The sequence below is a fragment of the Phyllopteryx taeniolatus genome, chromosome 13 (assembly GCF_024500385.1).
Source record: "Phyllopteryx taeniolatus isolate TA_2022b chromosome 13, UOR_Ptae_1.2, whole genome shotgun sequence".
Classification (NCBI taxonomy): Eukaryota; Metazoa; Chordata; class Actinopteri; order Syngnathiformes; family Syngnathidae; genus Phyllopteryx; species Phyllopteryx taeniolatus.
In genome coordinates this window covers 9,509,324-9,532,841 of record NC_084514.1, presented here as the reverse complement: position 1 = coordinate 9,532,841, position 23,518 = coordinate 9,509,324, and the positions used below count along the sequence as shown (strand labels likewise).

Sequence of the window (23,518 nt, the reverse complement as noted above, 5' to 3'; positions counted from 1 at the left end):
CGTTAAAAAATACTATTTCAACGTTGTTAAATTAGTTCTTTTTTATGACTAACTGTAAATTTACCTGCAACGGATGACTATTTAATTATTATAAAATACTGTAATATACTGGTGTAAATTAACTGTAAATTATACAGCAATTCATTTTAGTTGTTTAGGTTTCAAGTTAGGGTTTTAAGCCTGGGTTAGGATTTCAAATTAAGGTTTCGCATTAGTTTTAAAATTAGGGTTTGAAGCCTGGGTTAAGCTTTCATGTTAAGGTTTCAAAGTAGGTTTACAACATTGCACTTTTCCGTGGAAACAGGCCAACAAAATGAAGAATCCCACTCGTTTTGTAAGCAGTATCTGTTAAATCGATTTAGTGCCTAGTTGTGTAAACGGTATCGTCTGCATTTCAAAATATGTTTTTTTTGTGTTTTTTTTTAAGCAAATCCACGTTTTTTTTCTTTCTTTCTTTGTATGTGCGTGGTTCAAAAACATCGTGGAGAAAAAAGAAAATTTGCTAACTGGCTTCCTGCGATACACGTAGGTGGCAACGAGGCTGTCAGCGGCTAATTAGCTTTAGCGTGGCTCTTTCGCTGAAAGCCACCTCCGTCTTGTTAACAAGCGTGACCAAGAAATGGGCTTACGAGCCTCAAAAAGGTTTAGGTTCCATTCGGGGCGCTTGCCAAACACCCATCCCGTGCTTTTTGTGCTAACCCAAACTAACAGTTTTTGTGTTTTTTGTTTTTGGTTTTTTTTGTGGCCGTCTTCTCGGCCTTTCAGAGTCCTATCTATTTATTCGCTTCACCCTTTCAACGTAGGGAGTGGAGCCTCCCTATTTGTGTCTCTGGTCATTGTGTCGTCTGTTTGTGGTTTTCCACCCACCGGCCCAGGAACTTTTAATTCCTGGTAGCAAAAAAAGGTTCATATATTTATGTGTGTAACTTGTAACTACGTATGTCACATTGTAAACTTTGTACTGTATATGAATTTGCTTTTATTTTTGCTTTGTCTTACTCTGTTGTCCGCAGCCAGGTTGGCATTGCAAATCCCTTATTTTAAACGGGATAAATAAAAGTTCAATAAATAATTGACTTCATGGGCAGCTTTTATTGTTTTTTTTTGTGCTTTTTTTTCCCCAATGCTACAGGTTGAAGTATTTGGTGTCTGTAAATGTGTTTGTATGACCGATTTTTGAATAACAGAAAATAAGACATTGCACATTGCAATATTTTTATTTGTGCACCTACAAACATACAAAACAAGCAGACAGAAAGCCTGAGTTCCTTTACTTCCAGAAATGGCGGCTCTGGGAAATGTGAAAAATTAAGATGTGACTCTGACAGACGTATGTATCAACCAATCAGAATTCATCAGCACATCTCGCCCCCTCCCCCCTCAAGAGTTCCTGGTAGGCGGAACTTCACATGACCAATTCGGAGCACGGGATAGCTGACTTCCTGTGTATTTTATGCTAACGAGCATATTCCCCATTCACCCGAGCGAGAAGGAAGTGCTTTTACCCGTGTTGCAAAGTGCGTACGTAGGTTGCGCATATACCACATTGATAACAGAGAGGGTAACGTTATTATTATTATTTTTTTAAATACCTGAATGTTGAAAAAATGGGCAAAAAGGGGACTTTTTTCATCCAGGACAAAAGGGCAGGTGCTTGAGCACCACTTGGGGTCTGTGTATGCACGTGCCTTATTCCACTAGCGGCTTGTAAAACTTGTCCACACACTATCACACATGATCTACTATAGTACACACATGTGCTGTTTTGCTCCACAGCATAAATAAATGCAATCTCAAAGCACGCCGATGACTCATTGGAATCGGCGGGAGGCGGCCGACGCTCCGATCTTTCAATTCACTGCTGGCTTACTGAACGGGATCGAGATCAATTGATCACTTTTACTGGGAAGGGAAACAGAGAGAGAGAGAGAGAGAGAGAGAGAGAGAGAGAGAGAGAGAGAGAGAGAGAGAGAGGCCATACAGTAAGAGAAGATCATTCATAATCTACAGCGAGCGAGAGAGTGTGTGCGATGGGGGAACACATCGATGTGTTACGATATACCGTTGCTGTCCAATGTCCAAATAAGAACCACTTTATGATGATGCGTTTGACAGGTTTTAATCATTTGAGGCTGAATTTACGTCGCATGGTTCCAATTTTTGGGATAAACCAAATGGCAAAGAGGAAAAGAAAGACAAAAGTGGGATTAGGTTTACGATTTCAGGGTCAGGGTTTCAAATTAGTTTTTGAAATCTGGGTTTCAATTTTAAGTTCGGCGGCACGGTGGACGACTGGTTAGAGCGTCAGCCTCACAGTTCTAAGGACCCGGGTTCAATCCCCGGCCCCGCCTGTGTGGAGTTTGCATGTTCTCCCCGTGCCTGCGTGGGTTTTCTCCGGGCACTCCGGTTTCCTCCCACATCCCAAAAACATGCATTAATTGGAGACTCTAAATTGCCCGTAGGCATGACTGTGAGTGCGAATGGTTGTTGGTTTCTATGTGTCCTGCGATTGGCTGGCAACCAGTTCAGGATGTATCCTGCCTCCTGCCCGATGACAGCTGGGATAGGCTCCAGCACGCCCGCGACCCTAGTGAGGAGAAGCGGCTCAGAAAATGGATGGATGGAATTTTAAGTTCTGGTTTCAAAATTAGTGTTTCAAACCAAGGTTAGGGTTTCTTGCTCCTGCAAAAAATGACATAGGTGAGCATATGTTTGCTGATGATGTTCATGTTGGTTAAGTTTGCGTCGCCCCTGCAAATCTTCGGGGTGAATAGAATTACACATGAAATATAAAAACCTCTCTTTAGGGGGCGGAAAAAAAGATCAAAATGTCCAAAATAAGAAAAGGTATTGATCGATATCACAGCGTTTCCTTGTTTTTCCTTACGCGTATCTTGCTCAGCAGCTTAAAAACATGTCATGCGAGGGTCAATACGAGTAATGGGGAAACACAGCCATGACCAATTATGAATATTGCTTGTGTTTGACAATGTCAATAAGGCCATAATTAGCCTTTGCTACTTGCGGCCCGCCAGATGCGTTACAACATCCATCATGGTGAAGACTCAAGACTATGGCTGTGAAGGAAAATTGGCTAGCTCGGCTAAATCGACCATCAAAATTGGCCTACGCAAAATGTTTTGCTTCGAGGCAATAAAACGTAAAATAATAATAAAATAAGAGCATTATTTGCGCTTCCCGGAACCAATATGCGCCGCCCGGAAGTGTTTGGCCATTGTCCTTGTTTACTGCACGGACATTTGTTGCAGATGCATGCAGTTTTGCCCAGTGTAAACGACAGGAGCGTCTGTAAGTGATTTAAAGACATTTTTAAATGTGTAACGCACAACTAACATTATGTACAAGTGAGCTGAATGGGAATTAGTTTTTTTAGTTTTTTCCCCTAATATGGTCATCGCTAGCGTGCTAATGCTTATCGCGAATGCTAACCGCCAGCGCGCTAAAGCTAATCACGAATGCTAATCATTCAGCAAAAACTTATTATGCCTCAAATTTTTTACAGAGTTTATACCATAAACTGAGGACCAACGTATGTAGTTTAAGGATAGAAGTTCAGCCCTCATAAATGAGAATAAAGCGCATGTTAGGATTTAAAAGAAAAAAGGGTGTGTGGGGGCAATTATTCAAGTACTAGACGAAATATCTATCTATCTATCTATACAGTAAAATATTGCCATTTTGCTCACTTTTTCATGAAATGCACTGGTATTGATGGATACAGAATTCCCCCAGTTGTCCGGTTTTCCGTGCAGGTTCAGTGTTTACTGACCTTAATTGAACCAAGGCACATACACTACTCACAAAAAAGAAAAAAAAAAGACATTTAAGTCTGTATGTCTTTACAAAGTCAAATATCATAGAGTACCATTTTCCTTCATTTAAAAAGACAGAATTTTGTTGTTGTTGGGAATTTTACATGAGAAAAATTTTACGACTGACCAGTTTCAAGCCAGGGTTAGGATGTGCGCCATGGCAGGGTTGGGAACAGACTTCTTGCTCTTTCCTCGCGTCGTCCCCGTTCATCTCCTCAAGAGCTGCAGCAGCATAATTGAGAGTTGTATGGATCGCACAGGGAGCATTGATTTCCTTCCACCGCTCTGTAACTCCCCCTTCCATTATGCTCCCCTGTTTTTCCAGCGCCTCGCTGCCATCTGACACTCACCCGTCTTCTTCACATGTTTGGGCTATTTGAATAGGTCTGTCATCTTTTTCGTAAACACCTGGGGGGAAATGTGCAATGGTCCGAAGAAACCAATGTTAAACTTTTCGGACATAATTCCAAAAGGTTGAATAATATAATAAATTAGATTTTGCATTCTGACCCTCAATTATGATCTCGAGCTGCGGGTCGTGACCGAAAGAACAAGATCACGGATACTAGCGGCCGAAGTGAGTTTCCTCCGCAGGGTTTCCGGGCTCTCCTATTAAAAAAACAAAACAAAACGGGGTGATTCGAGCCGCTGCTCCTCCGCATCGAGAGGAGCCAGATGAGGTGGCCCGGGCATCTGGTTAGGATGCCCCCTGTATTACAAATTCATCCTATTAAAATTACTGTGCTTGTTTTATCACAAAATATTTCAAATTTATTTGACTTTCCTCCATTTGTTCTCCTTTTTTCTTAAAAATACGAGTTCACTATTTCAGAAGCATATTTTCAGAACTTTGTTGTTGGGAAAGGTTTTGCTCATAACATTGCTCATAACTCTTTTTGACCAATGACTCTTTTTCACACAGTAATATTGCACATACACAGACTTTTTCTCATTGTCCCACGTCATATTTCAAAATGATTCTTGTGAAATCACAACTTTTTCAGGAACAGAAACCACATTTTAGTCATAGTATATATAGTATACTAATTCAGAAGTCTCCTATTACAATTTTACAAATTTTTTTTCCTATCACTTTCTTCTTGGAAGAAGCTTTGCAAATAAGAAAACTACTTTATCTCATTAATATTACACATTTATTCCTGTAAATTCAGTTTTTTTTCCAAGTAAGATTCCAACTTTTCCTCATTATATTTCAGCGTTTTTTTTGTTTTGTTTTTTTTCAATTTTTTTTTATCCTAGATGCGTCACAGCTCTCCGTCTCATCTTTGACATGTTCCGACAGCCGTTGTGAAAAAAGCCTTCATCCTGGCAGTGTCACACGGGCTTACTGAGGAAAAAACTATTCGGCTTTTTGTGCAGCGGCGACGTCTCTCTGACGTTATCCTGTTGGTCTCGGCGAGCGAGATTTACGAGCTGCGGGAATCGAGAACAGCGAAAGCTTTCCGCCGTGCGTCAGCACTTTGAAGTAGCAGCAGTAGTGTACCCAAAGTGGACCTTCAGTGAACGCCCTACCCTTTCATCACCCGCTAATAGCTGGGATAACAACTAAGTGCAGACTGAAAGAGTGAGAAGAAGATGAAGAAATGTGCGGCTTGGCGCCCATCTGAGTCTTACGCGTGCTCGTCAAGGCCGAGCCCGATGAATTGATAACCGGGAGAGAGGCATCCAAACGACGCAACTCCGGCTAGAGGACTTTTTAATTCCGTGCTCTTATCTCAGTTCTAGGCTAGAAAGACAAAAACAAAACAAAATGTGTCCTCTCCCTGCCCTAATGTCAGCTCTGTTCTTGAAATGTTGAAATATAAATATTTTTTTTTTGACTGCGTACTTGTTTATTCGCACACTTGACTGCGGAGAGCACTCAAAGGTCTAAGGCATGAGTAAATGAAGCTTTATTAGGATTTTGCTTACCCTTCGTCATATCTTTGTGTCGAATCTTACAACCATTTCAGCTTGTTTGTGGGAATTTTTGGGCACACAGTTTGTGGCCATATTGCACGGAATTTACGAGGACTGTTATACACATAAAGATAATGACTTTATTTGGTCCCGATTTTGCCCTTTTCCAAGCGAAGACGACAAACGCCAGACTCTTATAAGATTATCCTATAAGATTATCATTAGGTCTGAGGTGCGTTAAGAGTGGATTTGTCCCGGTTTCAGGGTCCAAAACAGGTTGGGGCCAGCAATCGTAAATATTAAACGTGTTCAGTATTTACGACCATAGCCGACCGACTACTTTCAAGTCATGACTCGTGAATTGTGACGTGAAGTGGAATGTAGCCAATTAAAGAAGACAAGGACGCGGCCGTAAATACAGACAAAAATGTCCTAGCAGATGTCGTTATTTTTTTGTATTTTTGTGTTTTTTTGGTTGTTTAATGCCTTGTACACACATAAGGATTTTTCAAATCCTAAAATATTGGTTTATCTCTGACAGACGCCACACATAAAGATACAAAAAAATCATCCGGTTTAACAGTTTTGCTTGTATGGTGTGGTGTGCTCGCATAATCTCAACATAAAACTTGTCAATAAAGAGACTTGCTTTGGAAAATACTTAACAAATGTCTTAACCAATGTGGGTTTTCTTTTTTATTTATTCCTGCTTCCTTGTCATCCTTTCATTCCTCAGTCAGGGCGCTTTCTGATTGGCTACATGCTATTTCGGCTACAAATGTGGTCCGGTGTGTTGTTTTACCTTGTTGCAATTATCACGTGCTGGTGGTACTTTGGGAAAACAATTCTGAGGTTACAGTGGTTCAAATTTCGAAATTATGCAATTATGCTAACAATTTTGACTTTTTACGTTTCACATGTATTATAAACTTATTTGTGAAAAATTACAATGGTACCTTAATTTATATAAGAATATATAATATATAATGTATATTATAATATTTTTAAATTATTTTTTAAAATGATAATAATGCTAGCACTCTCTATATTATGCTTTAGAAAAACAAACAGTCATGATATATATAAATGCAATTTTTAAAAAGTTTTTTGTTGCACTTTCTCCTTCATTGCGCCACTCATTGACACTCATTGGTGTTTGGGCCTTGGCCACCTGGGGGCAGTATAAGACAGACACATTGATATACTGTATTGATATGCTGTACTTCTCATTACGGCAGAAATATTCGTCACTCACCGCAGAGGATAAAGAATATAGGTCTGTGAGTATTATTATAGGGTCTAGCGACATGTCTTGCCGTACTGTTTGTGTTCAGATATCGATTGCTTAAAGGGTAGCAAGACCACCACCAGATAGATGCTAATTTTTAGCCCATGTGTCTATGGAGTTTCCCATTGAATGTTAGCATTCAGATAGCGGAGGCAGTGTGGGTGCTTTAAATAGACAACATGCAATTCTCTTTGTTTCACGTTTAGCCTCTTTTTTGGAAGAATGTTTATACATTTCTACATGCTAGCATACTGTCTCAAGGCACCCGTCTGCTAGCTTTTCTCAGTAAAAATGACCACATTGTCACGTTTTGTGTCGCATTCCTCCCATTGCGATCAGTGCGCTGCATTTTTGGCAGTTTCCCATGAACTACTGAAGCATTTTGAAGTTTGGGGAAACCCAGTGTGGTAGAGATTTCTTTATTTCTTTTATTCGTACGGCACAGAGCATTTTAAGGATAGATTAAAACTGAAGGCTGGAGGCCCTTCTTCTTTCCGCGTCAAAGTTCCCTTTGAAAGCGGTCACAAGTTGGAGGGGCTGGGGGGGGGGGGGTGTCTTGACATGAAAAAGGACATAGACACTATTGAACAATGGCAATTAATAATAGACGGTGAGGGAGGAGGAGAGATGAGAGACCTTTTACTTCTTCATCGCTAAAGCCTCGCTGACGGCCACGGCCGGGCTTATCCTCCCCCCCTTTTTTTCCCCCTCTTTTAATGAGCACACACACACACACACATTTCTTTTTTCCACTCATTTTGCCATGTTTGTGCCTCGCATTCTTCTCTGACACACACACACAAGTGCCCTAAAGAGGCGAGATTGCCTCATTCTATCATCACTGGCCTTATTTGGAACGCAGGCAGACGCAATCGTAGAGGCAAAGTCACCAGGGGAGGAGGAGGAGAAGAAGAAGAAACATAACATTACAGCATAATGACTTTTTTCTTATAAATGTATATTTTCTCAGAACTTTTTTTCTTGTAATAGTTTCTTTATTCTCATAAAATCATCATCATTCCCCCCTGAAAATGGCAACTTCTTTACTCCTAACATTTTCCCATTATTGTCATAAAAAAAACAACTTTTTGACAACTTTTATGCTTATATGTTCAGTTGTACCTCAACCTACAAGCCTTTTGACCTGACTGACAAACTTTTCGAGATACAAGCCTGGGTGGATTTTTTTTTTTTGTCTTGAGTTGCGAGCAAAAATTTTTGTGATGAGCACTAAATGGTGACAGGATATAGCAAACAAAAAGAGACAGCAAGCTATTTATTTCCTCTCTCTGTTGAACGAAACATGAAACAAAATTACACGTGTATTTAAAACAGTGGTGTCCAAACTAAGGCCTGGGGGCCGTTTGCGGCCCACCTTCAATTTTTTTATGGCCAGCCGCATATATACAAAAAAATAACGTGTGGTTGTGGGTGTTCAAAAAGTGTGGCGGGTGTTGTGATACCCACATCCCCCATAGGTGCGACTGCCCCTGACAATGACTAATAGTACTACTACTAATAATAAATTGGTTTTATATAGAATACTGTTATATAGTTTTTTTTTTGATATGCAAACTATTTACTGCTTACCGCAGTCTGTGTGTGTTTGTGTGTGTGTGTGCGTGCGCACATTTGTGTGTCAGTCACACAGAGGTGGGTGCGCACTTTTTGTGTGAGTTCACAAAATAATTTTCACTGGAGGTGAAAGTGACAATGTGGTTGCCTGGCAACACGCAATCTCTCTCTCGCTCTCTCTCTCTTTCTCTCTCTCTCTCTCTCTCTCCCTCTCTAACATCCCTCCCCCCCCCACACACACACCCACACACACTGTTTAAAACAGTGATGGAACTATTTGCCACAAAGCAGGATTAAGTGACCTTTGTTTTGATCATAATGTTCATTTTTAGGATGCGGGCCTAAATAAGCAAAGCTGTGCAAACACACACAAACACACACACACACGCGATGCATGAATGTAAACGTTTAATGTGCAAACTGTGAGCTACACTGGTCAACAACACATTTATTGTCTAAGATTTTATTAGCTGATTTAGGACAATTTTGATGTGCTGAATCCAAATATCACAATGGTTTTGCTCAATCAGGTAAACTTTTTCAACAATTTATTTACTTATTTATTTTTTTACATGTACAGGTATTTACGCTTCAGAGGTTCAAATAAACAGAGGTTCATGCCTTTAAGTTTGAACAATAATAACGAAACATCCCATTTACGGGTGCTTACTTTTATCAGTCTACGATTCAGTTGATTAACAAACTGTTAACAACTTGCCATAAAAACCTGACCTGAGCAAGAGAAACGGATGTCGTTTTCGGGTTCAGCAATTCAAAATTGTCCTAAATCAGTTGAAAAAACAGACAATACATTTTTTTTTTGTAACCCATTGTTTTCAGTTGTTGTGAAGCTGGCTTTACACAAGAGGAAGCATTTTTTTGGGGGGGTTTGTGTGAGTTGCTGGAGTCACTCGCAATCCTCCTCCTCCTTTTTTAACTGCTTTGAGACCATGACTGAAAAACAAAACAAGAAAACATTCCGAGGCTAAAAGTCTCTCGTCGCTATCGCTTCTCCCGTCGAGGGAAAATAAACACATGGCGTTATCGTTATTGACAAGCGGCGCTATGACAGGGAGTGGGCAAACTATTTTGCTCAAAGACTAAATTTGATTTTTGTACCAGACACCCCCCCACTCCCCCACCATCTCACATTTGAATAGGTCTGTCATCTTTTTTGTGATTACGCAGCGAATAATTAGCTACAGATGAGTATGTGGGGCGCAATCTTTCAGTCACCTTCCAGATTAATAATCACTACTCCAGACCCGATCGGGCTTCTCGGCTGTGAAATTATAGTTCTACTTTGGCAAACAACAATAATGGATGGCACTGGCTCCAACGGGGCGAACGACAAGAAGAAAAGCAGTGAAAGAGAGAGAGAGAAGCTCTGAATAATAAGATAAGGCGCAAGGAGAAAGGGCACGTCAGGTGCAAATATTAGCCGAACTGACCACTTGCTGCAGTGCATATGGATATTATTCTTCTTATTATTCAGCATTTCACTTTTCCCATATTCTGTTACGTTACAGCCTTATACCACAATGCAATACATTGATAGTTTCCTCAGAATTCTACACAAAACATCCTACAATCAGACCATGAAAAAAGTGTTATATTTCCTCCCCTAATTTATTTAAAATGAAAAATGAAAATGAAAAAAGTGGAACTGGAATTAATTCAGAGAGTGCTTTACTTTTTCCACACTACGTTATGTTACATCATTATTCCAAAATGGATTAAATTCATGTTTTTTAACCTCAAAATTCTAAACACAACACCCCGTGATGGTACTATGAAAAAGGCTTTTTATTATTTTTTTTCAACTTTGTTCAAAATGAAAAATGTAACATGGAAGAATGTGTAACTGGAAACTATTCAGAGCGCTTTACTTTTTCCACATTATGTTCCAGCCGTATTCTGAAATGGAATAAATTATTGTTCCCCTCAAAATTCTATTCACAACATCCCATAATATCAATGTGAAAAGGTGTTTTTTATTTGTAATTTTTTTGTGTGCACATTAACTAGAATAAAAAAAACTAAGAAATCCTATGTATGCACGTATTCACAGCCTTTGCTCAAAACTTTGTTGATGCACCCTTGGTAGCAATTACGTCCTCAAGTGTTTTTTTTAACATGATGCCACAATAATAATACAAAAGGAAACGTCATAAAAACCCAAAGGCACGTTGGAGAGCCTACTATTACTGTTTCCCCTCACAGAACGACAACACGGGTCACATCAGTACATTTTACTATCCAATGTGAAAAATAATACAGACTTTAAAAAGTAAGCTAGGTTCGTGTTTGTAATGAAGACACAGAATTCAGGTTCAGAAACTTTATTTACAGAGATCCAACAAAAAACAAGAGACAAAAGAGCGCTTTTTGCCCTTTTGGATAGGATGAAGAAAGTTTCCTTTTTTCCTTGCAGTGCGTTTATTGAGCTCACCAGTCTCCTTTCCAAGTCATGTTGAATCAACTGAATTCACCATAGGTGTGAGGGGGGACTCCAAAGATGCTGTAGAAACAGCTAGAGCAGGGGTGTCAAACTGAAATTCACGGTGGGGCAAAATAAAAAATTGGGACAATGTCGCGGGCCAAACTCAATATTTAATGAAAAATCACTGCGATGTGCATGTTTTCCTTCTCTGCAGAAATGTAGTGTTAAAGTTCATCATATGAGAACAAACTTAAATTTTGCTTAAACACTGAATCTGGAATAAACAAACTTTAATATTATAAACACATGAGAAATCAAATTTGGGATAAAAGACATCAGTGGTATTTGTTTGTTGAATTCTTCTGTCTCTCTATCTTCTATTTATCTATCTCCAACGACTTTTCTTTTTGATGTAAATCTTTTTTCAAAGGCAAACAACAAAACAACCCCAAAAAAGAAGAATGTCTTTCAATAAAAAGGCAAACTTAAAACTATTAACAGTCCCTGCCTAGGAGTTGATAAAGGGCATTAAAAAAACATGAATTCAATTATGTTATATTCTTTGTTACAGCCACTTTGCTCCGCACACGACAAACAGGTCTGTCTTTTACTTTAGTGAACAGATAATCTGCTCCTGTCTCTTCCACCTGTCTTGGAAGTTAACTGTTTTCCATCTTTCATTTGGCCATTTTTGGGAAGGGGAAGTGTAAATTTGCCCGAGGAGACTGGTAGCATAGCTGCTAACGACAGCAACAGGAAGGGAAGGAGCGCTCGCCGGTCTAGACTGATGGGCCAACACACTAGCAAAGCATTCTGGGATTTGTAATATTAGTGGCACATGTGCTATATACTGGCGGGCCAGCTCTAATACACATTTGATATGGTCTTGCGGGCCAAATATAATTACATCGTGGGCCAAATTTGTCAGCCTATCATCCATCCCGTTGCTTGAATGATATACATATATAATCAATGATATCTGAATTTTTCTGACACTTAGGTCACGCACATGCGCAAACAACGCTGCTAAAAGGTAACTGCAGATGCACAAACAACGGCGCCAAGTGTGTCAAAACTATCAAGCTAGTCAGTGAATTACCTCCAATTTTTTATCTGTCGGTGTTGTCTCTTAAACTGAAGAACGGGTATAAAAATGAGTGGGGGAGCTGGACCAAGTAAGAAGACAAAAACTTACCACTTTCATACGGAATGGGACGAGGAGTATTTTTTCACGATGACATTGTCGATATGCGTATGCCTCATTTGGCAGTCTGCCATCGCATTACCAAAGAACGGAAATGTGGAGCGGCATTTTAGGACTGTGCATGGAAAATACGACACTGACACTGACTCCACGGTCAGCAATTTTGGGCGCTTCCTTTGTAAAGCACCTTTTGCACCAAACCATGCAGTTTGAGTGTGAGCATTTATTTAATTATTTTTTTAATGATGACAGTGCTTGGAGCACCAAGGGAAATACTTTGGCTCAGTTCAGAATGGTAAGCAATTATTATTATTTTTTTAACCTTTTCATTGTCAAAGGCCCTGAAACACTAGTTCCACCAAGCGGTACAGTTCTGGACAGGATACCTTTCTTTATTTTTGGGGCATTTCTATTCTATAAGGTCTTTGGACAGCTTGGTTGATGTCAGAATGACACATATTTTTGGGATGTTTCTATTGCAAAGCATTGTATATATATAAAAAAAAAAAAAAAAAAAGGTCTTTTTGGGTGTTTCCACGGTGAAAGGTCCTGAAGCGATGTTTCCACCAAGCCGTGAAGTTCGGTACAGTTCGGAATAATAAGCAATTTTTTTGCCATATTTCGTGGTATAACAGGTTCTGAAGTCCCATTTTGACCAAGTGGTACAGTTCAGTTTGTGTTTTTGGCATTTATTTTCATTGTGAAAGGTTTCCACAAAGATTTATAGTTCATCTCAGAATGGTGTGTATTTTAGGAATTTGCCATTGTACTGTTACAGTTTCAGGCTGGTTTTTATTTATGTATTTTGCCTTTCCACTAAGTGGTATTTTAGACCGGTGTCAACCCAAAGTATGTTTATAGCCATTTGTGAACGTTCCTGTTTTAGACTGGCTTACTCTTGCTCCGTAACATTCTCCAGCCTGTCTGATCCGCACTCCACTGTATGTAAGCGATGCGAGTTCAAAAACCAAAAAGCGTGTCTGTAGGTTGTAGCTGGGGTTGTCTCCTACCAGCCACCCGCATTAAATATACATCTGACACACTGTGGATAAAGAGATGTCAACATGAGCAAGTGCTTAAGCAGAATACACTTATGTGGAAGTGTGAACATGCTGTATTAAAGCTGGCAGTGGAGGCTCCCTAAAATCCTTTTCTTTCCTGATGTTTATTTGTCTGCACATTTGTGGATTTTAGTACAGATTTACAGTTCTTTTTTTCCCTTTGCAAATTAACTGATCATTCTGCACATTTAGAGCTGCATTTTCTTTTAAATTTGTGTGCACTATAGAGATTGTTGCTGGTTAACAGTTCATTTGGCACATGTGTTTCTGCACTGCTTGTGTTCAGTTAGTTGCTCGAAGGGTTTAAGTACCGCAACATAGATTCTACTTAGTATGAGCATTAACCGAGCAGAGTAGTAAGCCATGTGGTTGTTTTAAATACACAAGGTGTAATTATTTGTTTGACAGTTTGACAGTAAACTTCAAGTGGAAGTGGGAATAAACAGCTTGGGGATTTTTTTATATTGCACGTTTTTGTATTTCTGTCCACATTTACTGCCCTATGCCCTATTTACAAAACCGTGGACTCCGTTACAAATCTTTGGGCACATTAATGGAATGTTGTGCAGCTACAGACATATTCCACATTTATCATTGTTACACGTTTACATATCTCGCTGCACATAGATCTTATTTTAGCTATCACATAATGGCTTCTACTCATATTATTATATATAATAATGGATCCAGCCGGTTTCTTGTGTATTTTATCCACTCGGATCCTTTGTGTTTGTGCTGTTGTTGCTGCAGTCTTAAATCCCAGGAGTCTTGCTGAGAGCCATGACGACTGATAGCCCCAAAAGCAATAATATTCAAAGGGGGAAGGGGGGGCTGTTGTTGCTTGTATTTTTACGACATTGTCTCTGTTGGTTTTGAAAGCCCCTGGAACACTGCGGCGCTCATTTTCATACATATTGCCTGCTCCTCGTGCTGGATACACAACGGCATCACGCAAAGGCAAAGAGTTTTCCTTTACGCATCGTAACTGCGGAGAAAAGGACCCTTTTGAAGCAGCAGAAGGTGTTGAGTTTCTCTAATGAACACACACACGCGCACACACACCTTCGGAGGAACTGCAGAGCAGTCAACCTGCAACACGGCGACCGCTTGGGACTCGCCGGCGTTCTTTTCTTCCTGGCACTCAAGATAGAAACAAAGAGAAGTTGAAACATGGCCGTTTTGTAACACTTCCTGAATGCTATTCCCTGTATTAAGCATAGCAATGTTTTTGGAGAAACATCTGAGTTGTTTTGACACAGTGCACAACATTCTCTGGATGTATTCCTGCGTGAATGTGCCAATGGAAATAACTTGCAATGTTGGTGTTTTTAGTGTAAAAGATCTTGATGCACCATTTCAAACATGTAATACAGTTCAGTGCAGAATGCTGTGCATTTTGTGGTTTCTATTGTAAAAGAAGCACTCTGAAGCACTCTTACCACCTAGCGGTATTGTTCGGTTCAGGACTGTACGCAATTACGTGTTTCTATTGCAAATGGTCATTAGGCACCGTTTCCACCAAGTAGTACAGTTCAATTCAGAATGGTACTACATGCGTTTTTGTCTTCTTGAAGCACCATTTAGTATTGTTTGGTTCAGTTTGTTCAGAATGGACTGCAATTTCGTGTTTGTATTGTAAAAGGTCCCGAAGCACAATTTCAGTTCAGTGCAGAATGGTAAGCGTGTTTTGGCCTTTCCAGTTTCAAGTGTCCTGAAGCACCATGTCCACCAAGCAGAACTGTTCGGTTCAGTTCAATTCAGGATGGAACACAATTTCCAGGCTCTATTATAAACGGTCCTGAAGCGCAATTTCCACAAAGCGGTGCAGTTCAGTTGAGAATGTTATGTGTTTTTGGCATCTTTCATTGTAAAGAGTCCTAAAGCTTAGTTTCCACTAGGCTGTAAGTTCAGCATTTTGTGTAAAATGAAGCTTTTTCTGTGAATCAAGCGTATGAGTTAAATGATGCTTGAAAGCATCTGAATTGTTTTGACACAGTACATGACCTTCTCTGGAGATATTCGTGCATTACGAATGTGCCAATGGAAATAACTGGCACTTAGTCACCCAAAATAACTGCTGGGAAGCCAAGCAACTCGTATTATCGTCAAAGTTGAAAAGAAAAAAATAAATCACAACACTTCTCCACACACACGATGAATAAAATATGTTCGTGGACGAGCGAAAAAATACGGTTTAATTTGACCGTTTCCAGACGAGGTTCCCGACCTTTTTCCTCAACGTAATCCGCATTTGTACGAGATCCCTCGTAGGGACGCTTGCGTGACGGATTAGGAGGTGACATCAGATAAGACGACACGGGACGAAACCATAAAGAGGGAGACAACATCTCAGATGCACGACACCTTAGGCCAAATCTGCAGCGACAGATAACCACGACGACGCAGGGCCCAGGAGGACCTCGTCGCTCTGGTACGAATGTGACGAGATTCTTATCTCTTTGTTGTTGTTGACATGGTCGTCCTAGAGCCTGTCGCTGAGTGGACCTGCCATGACGCCACAGTAATACCATTTCATCAGTGGCGGTCTGTGCATTTGGCACTCGGCCTTCAGGGGGGACTTACCTGACTTAATTTACCTCTTAATACCACCACCATCGCGCCGCCATAAAAGAAACCAATACGATACGAAAACACCATGTAACTGCTTTTAACTGTGCCCTGTAAATCATCTGGATCAGTTCAAATTCAATATTTCTCTAACTCAACAAAAAGAGTTGAAGTATACACTTTGTGTTTAAAACAACCAAATGACTTTGCCTTACGAATAGCCCCGAAAGCTTGATGCTAACACATAATGGAAAGCGCCATTGATGGGCTAACTGCGTAAATACTAGTGGTGTCATAACTCTTTAAGGAACTTCTATTTGAACACAAACAGTGAAGCAACGCATGCAGACTGACTATCACAATACTCAAGGGAATATATTCGTCTTCTACAAAAAAAATTACAAATATTGCCACATCTTACTGACCCATTTAAAGTAGTAGTAGTATAAGTACTATTTTTAATTTGTGTCCATATGACTAATATTATACTGCCTCCTGGTGGCTAAGGCATACACACTAGGAGCAGCGCAATTAATTGGATTGCAGCATAAAATCAGGCTGCCAAATTTAGGTGAGTTGAGGGATAAATGGCACAAATATATTTATAATGTTGAATGTAACAGTGGTAAGGATGAGTACCAAAGTCGGTACATTTTTGGTACAACAGAGTACCGATTCACGTAAAATCAATCGTTACAATCGATCTAGTTTCACGCCTGTATTTGCATCTGTTTCGTAAGTGGCGGGGGTGGGCATCGTGCGCGTAAGCTAGGCTTTAAACAGCCGAATCGAGCCGCCGCCTGATTGAAACGCTGGCAGTTTGTTTTGTGTTCCATTTAGACGCCGCGGGATGCGGGCTAGCGACGCCACAGAGGAAGCAATGCCGCGCTAAACAGACTGAGCCCTAATAAAGTTGAGCACGGGAAATAAAAGCAAGGTCGTTTGGATAAGAGCAGAGAAACTTGAATCTACTTTCTGAGCAGGTTAGGGTTAGCTGTTTATTGTTGTTAGCTTCATCAAAGACGAAATTGTCTGTAGTTATAAATGTCAGTGCAAATACTTATTTGTCTATATGTGCCCTGCGATCGGCTGACGATTAGTCCAGGTTGTGCCCCACTTCTTGCCCAGTCAGCTTCCTAATAATGAAATGAATGTAATAGAAACTGGATGGCCCGAACAAAATGATTGCTTCTGAACTGAAACTAAAGTACTGTATCTCATTCCAGTCATATTGATCTATACTAGGGTTGCTCGCTCAACACTGGCATGAATCGTATTTTTGTTTTAACCCTGAAAAAAACAACAAAGACGAAAAACCCAGAATGTTGTCTGATCTCATATCCTCCCGTGGACAGTATTGATCTCCTATCGATAAACAGCTCCGAGCTCTGGTTGAATGCGAAGCAGGCAAAGAGTGGGGAAGGAGGGGGAGAAAAACAAATTACAAGCTTTGCTGTAGAGATAAAAAGGAAACGCTCACCCTGTGTTAGTTTGGACTTCTGACTCTACGCTTCCTACGCACTCCGAAATACACCTTCCACTCAAATCCCATTGCTGGAAATTGACAAAAGAGCAAAAGTACATTTTTAGAAGTGCGTGCAAGAACCATCTTAAGCACGTCTTTATCACTATTGCTGCTGCTTTTTTTTTTTTTTTCTGGAGCCAGAAGCCGTGTAAAGATACAGAGGATAACAGGCAGCAGAGGTCAGCAAACCACAAAATTAAAGGAGCACGGGGTTTGCTCCTGTCGAGTCCACTCCATCCGGAAAATTGACCTTCATCCGAGTTATTTGTGCGCCATTGATAAAATGTCTGTGCGGGTTCCCCGACAATCAACCTTCGTCCGGCTGTTTGTCGTCACCTCCTGCAAACACGGAGACGTTTTTACAACTGCGGCGTGACTTACCACAATGGTGATTCATTTAAAAGGAGAAAATCGGTGGCACTTAAGAATCAAGGTCAAAACGGAGCATCACTCTTTTGCTGTACCTCTCTCTCTCTCTCAACAAATAAGGGAGTGAAAATGTGATGGTACATGAAGTATGGAACAGTAGGTTGCAAAAGTGTGAGAAATTACAACAAAAAATGGCATGGCTGTCCATCAATGTCCCCACACAAAGACAGTTGGCCTGTTTTTGTGCAGATTTTGCCCCTTCCCAACCAAGCACGTCCAACGTCAGACAATCTTATGTCTTATTAAATGATCCCATAAGATTGTCTTTGGCTCGGATGTGTGTTAAGAGTGGATTCGTCCCGATTTTAGGGTCCGAAACAGGTCGGTGCCAACAATCTTAAATATTTATTCAATTTTTACGACCAAAAATCTTCCTGTGTGTGTGGGGAACGCCGACTTCTTCCGAGTCATGACGGCGAGAATTGTGAGGTGGAACGGAATGTAGCCAATCAAAGAAGCACCCAAGACTGAGAAATACGGAAGCGACCGCAAATGAAAACAAAAATGTCTTACCCGATGTCGTTTTATGTATAAAAGTGGGTTCCCCGGACAGCTAGAAGTATTTTCCAAAGCAAGTCGTTGTTTTGAGAACACCGCAATTTTACAATGCTCTCGGCTCCGTCAATCTTTGGGAACACTTGGGCAAACATTGGCGCGTATCCAGAAGGGTTTCTTCTTCTTTGGTTTTGTGAGATCACGTGTGATCACGTGAGACTTCGAGATCGGCGATACAACCGAATCTTTGTGTCTGGTCTGCTGTGTTGAGATTCTTGGAGCACACCACACACATGACGACCAAAACTGTTGAGACCGATTATTATTATTTTTGTAATCTTTATGTTTGGGGTCTGTAGGAGAAATCTTAGTGTGTATGAGGGCTAAGACACAGAAGTAGGGAATAAGGCTATAGATCGGACTTCTTCAAATGGCGGACCCCGGTCCGGACTGAGTCAAGGTCTCATCCGGACCCACGGTCAATTGCCGTTAAATAAGGATAATGTGTCATGCGGCATTTTTTTTTCTCCCACACAGGCCGCTGTCACAGACTGTGTACGAGCATTAGGGTAGCTCCTGTTGTGACCACGTGAGCCAATTAAACCCTTTGTTTACCAGGTTAGGGAAATTTACAGGAGAAGATTGCGGGCGGCGTGGCCCGTTTCAACGTTGGCAAAGTTGACTCAGAAAAGAAGAATAAATAGACGGGCCAGTGCCTTTCTATTCTTCCGGAGGTTGTCTCAAAACTGTCGCATATCATTTGTTGCGAGACTGTGGCTTCCAAAGAAAGCGGGAACGTTAAGCAGAACTTCCAAATGAAACGCGAATCCTTCGGCCATCCACTGAAACCGGTGGCAGTTACTCGCCAGATAACCATCTGGAGACTTAAGAACAGCAGAGCCAACAATTGAACAAATGAATGTTCGCTTCGGATAGTGGGGATTTTGGGCAACGTAAACGAGAATTTTACGACGTTTCGGTCATAAGGGAATGTGTCAATGCAGCTGCAAGACTTTGTTGAAGGTGAACAAAACATTTTTTTTTACTTGAAACGTGCATTTACCTGTTCTGATTTATGTAAAAGATAGGCTTCATTTGCTTGTTCAGTGTTACTTGAAATTCATGGGCTGAGATGCCTGTGCTGCTTTCGAATTGTTTTCCAGCCTTTTTTTGAGTTGCATCAAAATACAATTTGTGCTGAAATGTAGGCCTGACGCATTTGTGGCCGTTTACTAGATATTTATCATTGGTGTTCTTTGTTTTAAGATGGGATCTGTTTTAATAGTTTAGGTTTGTGTGTTTAAAAAAAACAAAAAACTGTTTCTGTCTCTTGGGAAATACATTTATTCTTGTTCATGCATCGTTGACCTTTGGTAGGATCAAAATATTAATTTATGGTGCAGGCAGATGATTTTTTTTCTTTTCTTTCATGGAAAACAAAAACATTGTAGATGCAAAACAATGTGCCGTTTTGATATTGTTTTGACAGTTTGGCTACGTAATGGTATGGTGGCCGACCGGTTGGCACATCCACCTCACAGTTAAATGGTTGTGGGTTCAAATCTGGGCTCCAGCCTTCCTGTGTGGAGTGTCCATGTTCTTCCCGTGTCTGAGTGGGTTTTCACCAGGTACTCTGGTTTTCTCACATAGTCCAAAAACATGAATGGTAGGTTTACTGAAAACACAAACTTGTCCATAGGTGTGGATGTGAGTGTGAAAGGTTGTTTGTCTATATGACTCGGCATCCCATAATTCAGTTTGATGCTTCTTAGTCTTAAGGAAAATGAACATTTTAATCGTGAACAATTCCCCGTCTCGTCGTAAGCAGCAACAGCGGCAAACACCGACTGTGAAGTGCGCAAGGTTTCTCTCATGAAATTTAGACATGCACGCGTTAAAGTCCAATTTATCCTCGACTAATCAGAAAGGAGATAGGACTGGCTTTTGTGCGTGTTGTCAAAACCGTAATTACGCTTTTATTGTAGAGCTGACGGTGTGTCAAATGACTTGCTCTTGAGTCAGCAAAAGGCCTCATTATTATGTCGTCTTTTGTGTTGACAAATTTGGGTGACGACGAGTATTTAAAGCGGGGGCATCTGCACAGAAGGCGTGACCGACAAGGTATCACTTATTTGCCGAGCACTCGCAGGTACAGTCCGGTCACCGGCACAACCCTGCGGCCTCGTGCTGACCTCTTAGATTGGCCTTAACCGCTTTACTGGAATTGTTTTGGAATATGTAACTCTGGGAAAGAAAAAAAAAAAAAAAGCCCATTACTCCTTTGCTAACAACTTGGCAAGACGAGCAAACAGAAGCAGAGCGACGGGACCTCAGGCAGCTGAGAGGATTCAGGAGCGATGCAGAATTAGCAACATTTCTGCATGACAGGTACAAATATCACCTCTTTATGATAGTTAATTGTTAATGTATGTCATCACTTGATGTGCAGTCTTATGCTTGTGCCACAGTGAGGCACGAGGACGTCCCATTCAACATACACATTTTCAACAGTCCCAAAATTTACTTTTTGAAGTCCACATTTTCAGTTAAATAAAAAAAAAATATATATAGGCAAAATTAACAAATTTACTTCAAATCCATCTCATTCAAGTCGGCTTGCTCCAAAAACTCCACTTTTTCAGGATGTCCACATTTTTGGTTAACGTCCCCCCTCCCAAAAATCCTACTTTTTGAGAAAATTCCCTTTTTGAGAATGTTTTATTCACCTTAAATCCCCTATTGCCGATCTGATTCAAATCATCTTTAAAATTTTCAATATTCCAAAAATTCTTTGTTTTTCAGGATGTGCCCAATTTAACGAAGTTTAATAGCATCACCTCAAATTCCCAATTTTGCAACCGGTTCAAATAAACTTAGTTTCAACATTTGGGGGAAAAAAAAAATATTTTTTTGATGTTCACATTTTCAGTTTAACATTCAAGAATAATAATACCCCGGTACAGACTTAAAGAAAAAAGAAATTCCCAAGAAAATTCCCAAATTAGTGGAGGAATGTAACAAATTCACCTTTTTTGTGTGTGTTTGTGTGTTGAAATCAACTTTAAAATTTTCAGCATTCCATAAATTTTTTTTACTTTTTCCAGAAGGCCAGATTTTTTTTAATTGAAAAACTATCAGTTACAGTTTCAGTTTTGGAATGTGGGAGGAAGTCGCAGCCCGAGCTTCAAACGCAGAACCTCGGAACTGTGAGGCAGACGTGCTCCCCACTTGTCCGCACGGTGCTGTCCACCCGCAGTTTAATGAAACACGATCGTGAGCGATTGGAGCCGAACGTCGGCATGCTTCCTTGACCAAATCTGTAATCAATCAATTGCTAAATGTCAACAGTTTTCACGGGTGTGATCGTGGCGTAAAGTATTACGTAGTTTGTTTTAATCATGTACACTAAACGAAAGCAGTGACCTTTTCACTTTGTGAAGGTGTCGTAGTGGAGATTATTCTGAGTGATTATCCTGTGGTGTGGGGTATGCCAAGAAGGTTTTTTTTTTTTTATGTTTTTAAATTTTTTTTATTATTATATATTTTATCCTAAATGATAATCCTGTGTTGGGAGAGATTTTAAAAAATTTATATTATTCTGAGCAATTATCTTTTAGTGAGGGGTGTGTTAAGAGTGATTAAAAAATTGTCCTGAGTGGTCAAGTAATAATAGTGATAAAAATAAAATACAAATGTACAAATCCAGATATTGCTGAACAATATCATTTATCATAATTCATTCATATAATTTAAATCATAATAAAATCTTTCTAAAGTAACAAACAATTAATACAATTTTTAAAATAAAAAATTAAGGCAAATTCAGCTCCCACAAAATGGTCTTACATTATTTTATTTTCACTTGTGAAACAGTGTAATACGCTCACCAGGCAGATTACGAAAACAAGAACAAGGCTGCAGTGGATAAAGTCTACACACGCCAGGCAGGAAGTCTGAAACTTTTGAAGTGACCACTTTAGGTTTATTTTGGCTATTTCCAGGGGTCCGCCAAATTTGAGTTGACGGACGTCGACGCGCATGATTTGCTTTCGCGGGCCAAATAAAATGATGTGTCGGACCAGAACTGGCCCCTGGGCCTTGGGTTTGACACCTGTGTAAAGTTGGGCCTCACTAAATAGCAAAGAATTAGAGTATTTGTCACTGCATCACTGATTTGTACCTGTATCAGTGATGGTGGATTTTATTTTATTTTTTTACACTATTGACAGTGGCAATATCACCATCATCATTGTTGGCATCCTTCCTATTTAAACGCACAAGGACACATATGACGTGTGTGCAGGATATAGTGACTTTTTTTTTTCTTTTTTCCATTCCACCTTTCTGTTACTCTTAATCAAACCCCGTGTCGTTATTCGCCCAGCGAGAGCCCGCCGCAAGACGAGAATGGAGCAAAGCGGCGGCTGATTTATGCCCGGCCACTTTCCCTCCCGCTTTTCACACTGATTAAACGAAGTTCACCATCGGTTTTGCCAGAGCTGTAGGACGAGGCGGTTGTACTCATAAGACTGGGCCGGGCTGATCAGTGTTGCGTTGGTCAAATGTATTAAACATCCTCTGTCATAAGCATAATTGTTAATATTTACTGTTGCAAAATTGTATCAAAGTTGACCTCTGGTACAGAGATGAAAAATACTTTAATAGCCCCTTGGACCCCTTTTTTTTCTATTTAATGATGGATCCATAATGTAGGTTTTTAAAACTTTGAGTGGAGTACTTCAATACAACTTTTTTTTAAACTAACAGTTATTATTTACATGATTAAAAAAAGGTTAAGTATCCCATAATGAAGGCTGAAGGGTAAATGTGTGCAATATATCTGTGATAAGTGACTTTTCAGTTCACTGACATGAAATTTCGCAAAGGCCTTGCAATGAGTTTTAAAGTGTCAATAATTATTTTGGTGACACTTTAAATGTAAAATAAGGTTATAAGTGTTCCATAATTTAAGGGTGAATGTTGGAAATGTTAGATGTTGAGTAAAAAAATAACTGTGAAATGTAATATGTAAGAACTTTTTGGACCAAAATTCTGTTGGTCTGCAATGATTGTCTTCCTTTGGCTTAATTGAGTCCATGTTTGAGTACGGGAAGTGTTTTTAACCGACTGGTCCTTGAACGCAACTGCAGGGCGTTTTTGTTGTTGTTGTTGTTGTT

The 23,518-nt window shown here is 40.1% G+C and overlaps 2 long non-coding RNA genes across 2 annotated transcripts in view; one reads left to right on the top strand and one right to left on the bottom strand.

Moving 5' to 3' along the window:
* The first annotated feature begins 3,130 nt into the window (after positions 1-3,130).
* The window catches only part of LOC133488123 (uncharacterized), a 65,440-nt gene continuing 45,052 nt past the window's right edge, over positions 3,131-23,518 (top strand). Inside the window, exon 1 of the long non-coding RNA XR_009791565.1 lies at positions 3,131-3,309. This is a non-coding gene — a long non-coding RNA (uncharacterized LOC133488123). The remainder of the gene's footprint in view (positions 3,310-23,518) is intronic.
* Positions 3,960-4,548, bottom strand: LOC133487470 (uncharacterized). The gene is made up of 3 exons (XR_009791340.1): positions 4,344-4,548; positions 4,184-4,241; positions 3,960-4,055 (listed from the first exon to the last, which is right to left on the bottom strand). It is a non-coding gene; the product is annotated as an uncharacterized LOC133487470 (long non-coding RNA).